General features: G+C 46.3%; 1 pseudogene; it reads right to left on the bottom strand.

Annotated features, from left to right (window-relative positions):
- Positions 1–708: 708 nt before the first annotated feature.
- Positions 709–2,289, bottom strand: LOC122029274 (annotated as a pseudogene).
- Between the last annotated feature and the right edge of the window lie 2,870 nt (positions 2,290–5,159).

Here is a 5,159-nt window from a genome sequence, read left to right as displayed (position 1 = left end):
ATCTGTTAAAATAAAATAAAATAAAATAAAATAGAAAAGGATGATTGAATTGAGGAAGTATTACTTTTATTGTGGGCGGAACAGAGAAGCCGGCCGATATCTAGTGGGTAGGGCGACAAAAACTGAATAGCAGTGTTCGGGCTTTAGACAGTGCTAGCCGGAAGTACCTCATTTGGCCGGAGCAATGATTGGACCAGAGAGAAGAGGCAGCAACAGCAAATCTTCTTTTGGTTGGCGTTGGCAGCTGAGAAGGGAGAAGGAGAAATTTTTTTATTTTTTGAGTTGTGTTATAGTCAAGGAAAAAATTCAAGGAAAAATTTAAGAGTAGATACATATATTCCCATCATTTCATTTTTCATGGACTACATTATTTTATGTGTCTATTCTTAATTTTTTCTTAAGATTTTTTCCTTGATCAAATTATTTCTTTTATTTTTTCCGTGTGTGGCGAAATAAGAGATATCAAGTGAAGAGAAAAAAGAGGAGGGGCAGAATCTGGAAGAAAAATGAAAATAGGGCTCTAACTATAGAGAAAAACGACAACAAAATAAACTCCTTTATCCACGAGGCATACAATTTATAGAGATAATAAAATACTTGATCAATTGAAAGATTAATAAAGAAAATATTAATTATTATCCTAATATAAATTTAATTTGATCCGGTCAAACGACTTATTTAATAATTCCCATTTTACTGTCCGGCCACCTAAAGTGAACTGATGTACGATGAAGGATCCGGTGGCACAGGGACCGGCGAGGCACCATCTAACATCTGTGTTACCTTCTACATTGTTGGCCGTTGTCCCCAGGGTGTAGTGTAGACAGTGGGTGCATGGTATTTCTGGCGTAATGGCCAGGGGTTGATTCTCAGGAATTGACGACCTGGGGTTTATCCCGTCATGCGCCTATGGCCTGTGTACCTTCATGAACCTCCCTTCATATCTGTGGGGCCGGCACTAGAGGGGTCGCTAAAGTAACGGATCTACCTTCTGCATTGTCGGCCGCAATGATGGATCTTCCTGGATGCACCAAAGGGACACTCTCACAAACCTCTCCACCTTCTTCATGTCCCGCATCGCTTGCTCATCACCCTCGATGAGCATGTCCAGTCGCCCGTCTATGAAGCAGTCATTTGCCCAGAACACCAGCACGGAATCTTCCTCATTTTGCAGGTCCACATTCTTCCTGCAACATACGATTTCCAACAGCACCGCCCCGAAGCTGTACACGTCCACCTTCGCCGATACGCCCGTGCTCTTAAACCACTCCGGCGCGACGTAGCCCTTGGTTCCCCCTGATGTTCGTGTTCATCCGCGTCTGGCCTGTCTTCAGAAGCTTGGCCAATCCGAAATCCGATATCCTCGCAGCGAACTTCTCGTCCAACAGTATGTTCTGAGGCTTTATGTCGCAGTGAATGATTTGACTGAAGCACTCCTTGTGCAGGTACTGGAGAACCCTCGCGATTCCGAGTGCAATCTGGATCCTCGTGTTCCACTCTGGTCGCTCGTTTTCGAGGAGGAAGCTCATCAACGAGCCATTGCGCATGTACACGAAAACGAGGAGCCGTTCAGTTCCTTCGCAGCAAAATTCGAGCAATCGCACCAGATTCTTATGGTGGGTATGGGCAATGCTTTTCACTTCGTTCGTGAATTCGCTGTCGGTGTCCTGAAAGACTTTATCCAGTTGCTTGATTGCAACGCAAGTTCCCGCTTCATCCTGTTTGGACTTGGAGGGTGAACCTTCCAGCGGAGTAATCGTCTTCCATCAAACGGGCTGAAAGATGTGTGCCAAGACTCAACACTTGGGACGGCAGTATGGTGTCAGCAGGAATCGTCTGAAAGCTCTGCCAACGAGGTTGCCCTTCGGCGTCGACAAGCACGAAGTTACCGGTGTTGAGCATAGCAGCGTGAGAGGCGTTGGAGACGTCGTCGCTCCACACCTCACTTCCAGAGTGGTCCTCTAACAAGAACCGCCCGTCCGAGGTCAGCTCCACCTTGGCGCCGTCCTGCACCGGGTCGTCACCGTTGACGTACCAGACGATTGTCCTGTCAGCGATCTTCTCAAACCAGACAGCGAGCAAGAACTTGCTGGTGTCCGAAGGAAGGGGCCAGAAACCGAAGGCGAACTCGCCGGAGGGGGATAGCCAAGAAGTGTTCGGCCCGAGAGGAGTAAGGGAGGAGCCCAAGCTTATGTTGCTGTGCCGTTGAGCATAGCAAGGACAAAGAAACAGCAGCAGCAGCAGCAGAAGGGCACAAGGGAACTGAAAGAGAACAAATGCTGAAGCCATGAATAATGTGAAATTGGGCGAGGTGGTTGATGCAGGAGTAAGCCTCTTCAACGTTCAATAGATTATAACACAGACACTGCCAGACCGATTCCATGTTTGATTTTTCCAGATCTCTCGATTTTTGACAGATCTGACTGTCCGCACTATCTACCACGTCGCTGCCAAGTCCAAGCGGTGCAATTTCCGCGATGCTTCTTTATCCCTCTCAATCATGCGCTCCAGGGGTTCATGGGAATTGTATGTCCATTCGGGATTATCTATTGACACATGAAATATTGTCATCATAAAATTTGGGATTCGAATCTCTGTAAAATTAAGATAAATACCTAACTTCCTTATATATTAATTGATCTCGTCCGGAAGTTGAGTCGGACAGAGACGGACTACACTGTCCTCGAGGTTGACGAAAAGTTACTAAGACGTCTGGTAGACCTGGCACCTCAGGGAAAAGCTCCCACGGGCGGATGACGAGGGGTGGTGACGAGGACGATCAGGCAAGGGTTCTGCACGCACTCAGACAAGCACCCAGTGTTAAGACCTTCGGATGGCTAGAGAGGGGGGGGTGTGAATAGCCTCCTCTAAAACTCAATCAATTTTCTCACAAAACTTTGTTAGCACAGCAGAAATAAACAAATAGAAAACTGATGCAAAGAAGGAAAACAATCACCACTAACAAAACGATGTACGAGGTTCGGGGATAACTTGCCCCTACTCCTCGGCGTGTCCGTAAGGTGGACGATCCCTTGATCTTTCGGTAGATCACACCCCGGACAAATTCCGGCTAAGTATTCCTCCTTCTCAGTGGAGTAACCTCTCTACAAAAGTCACAGAATAGATTTGAAAATAAAGCACAATGACTTACAGAGTTCAGTGGCTAAAGGATTGGACAAATGAAACTTACAGCCACGAAGCAAAACGCACGCAAAGACAGAAGGAAGTCTTCAGCCAAGAGCTCAACAACACACAGCCTCTTGCTTGATCGACAGAGAGAGTTTTTTCAGAACCTTAGCAAACTTCTCTTCTTCCTTCTTCTTATTCTGCTTTCTCACTGTCCCGAATCACTGTCGCTTGTGTCGAATCACTGCAACCAACTCAGGCGTCGCCAATCACTCTTCCTTCTCATCTGGTTCTCTGAACTCACACCAATACCATCCATGGTCTTCACTGGTGTCTCTGAGCTCGAACCAATGAGCAAGAGTCCAACTGATCGTGGCCAGTGAACGTTGAAGCTCGAATTGCACCACTTGCAGTGAAATACAGTATAAAGGGCACTTGTTCTTATTATTCTGATGGAGCTTCATTTGAAATTAACCAATGACATGACACCTGCAACCTGTAACTCAACAATCTCACAGCAGAAAATTTGATCAGTGAATGAGAAATCGTAGAGAAATAGCAGAAGACAAACGACATTGTTGTGGATCGGTCATCAGACCGATCCATAGATCTCTAGACCGATCAGGACTCATCCTGATCGGTCTGGGAAGACTCTGATCGGTCTGTGGACCGATCAGCCTATGGGTGGATCAGTCCACAGACCGATCCCCCTATGATTCTGATTCTTCGTCGCTTGTTACTGATCGGTCACCAGACCGATCAGATAACCCACAGAAATATTCTGTGTGGTTACTGATCGGTCCACAGACCGATCAGATAACCCACAGAAAGTTTCTGTATGATTACTGATCGGTCCACCGACCGATCAGATACCTAAGGTATCACTGGATCGGTTTGTCGACCGATCCAGACAACCAGAGTATCACTGGATCGGTCTGTTGACCGATCCAATGTCCCTGTGTTAGTTTTAGAGCCTTCCAGCCCTAAACCCTAACGTCTTCCTGGTCCAGAGAACGAGCTACCAAGCCCTCTCTGACCTAGTCCGGAGAACGAGCTGTCGAGCCCTCTCCGACTTCGTCCGGTCCAGAGAACGAGCTACCGAGCCCTCTCTGACCTAGTCCGGAGAACGAGTTGTCGAGCCCTTCCCGACTTCGTCCGGTCTAGAGAACGAGCTACCGAGCCCTCTCTGACCTAGTCCAGAGAACGAGCTACCGAGCCCTCTCCGACTTGCGTGCCAAGTATCCGTACTTGGACTTTTCCTCTCCACATGATCAACCTTGATCAATAATCAGTCTGAGTTTAATTAATATCTGATACAAACTTAAATCAGTGTCAACATCAAAACAACAGCCAGGTCAGACTGTATCAACAATCTCCCCCTTTTTGTTATTTGACAACCCGATTTAAGTTTAGATCAGAAATGTTCATATTTCCCTAATTTTAGGGGAATCAAGATCCTCCCCCTAAGACAGATACAACATCATGTAAGGATAGGGGAATCAAGGTCCTCCCCCTCAAGCCAAACTTCCATTTATCTCTAAACTTAGTTATCTTCTCCCCCTTTGTCAAACACCGAAAAAGTGCAAATTAGGTAAGAAGACGTTAACGGACTCCCCCTTAACCCATACTGTCTTTTTCTTAATCCACCGAAAGTGCCCTCTAAGTGTATTATAAGACAGTAATAAAGAGATAAGAGGCATACAAGACATGGCATATGAACAGCAAATTAATAGCCAATAGGAAGTGAAACATAAAAAAGAACAAGAAAATGAACAGCATAGATAGATGTAATCAACAAGTATCCAGGTCAGACATAAATATCCAACAAACAACATCCAAAACATAGACGGTCAAAATGACATCAAAGAACAATGTGTATCAGTCGGCCTCCTCATCATGAGGAGCATCAGCATTATCAATGGGAGGAGTGGGTCCCTGAGGTGGCATGCCGCTGCTCGAGGATGGATAGCCCAGGAAATCCTGCGGAGGTGGGTATCTGGCCATCCATCCCATGATCGCTTGATGTGTTGCCA

Source organism: Zingiber officinale, chromosome 10B (genome assembly GCF_018446385.1).
Source record: "Zingiber officinale cultivar Zhangliang chromosome 10B, Zo_v1.1, whole genome shotgun sequence".
NCBI classification, from domain to species: Eukaryota; Viridiplantae; Streptophyta; class Magnoliopsida; order Zingiberales; family Zingiberaceae; genus Zingiber; species Zingiber officinale.
The sequence above is the reverse complement of the archived record's forward strand: the minus strand, read 5'-3'. Positions and strand labels throughout refer to the sequence as shown.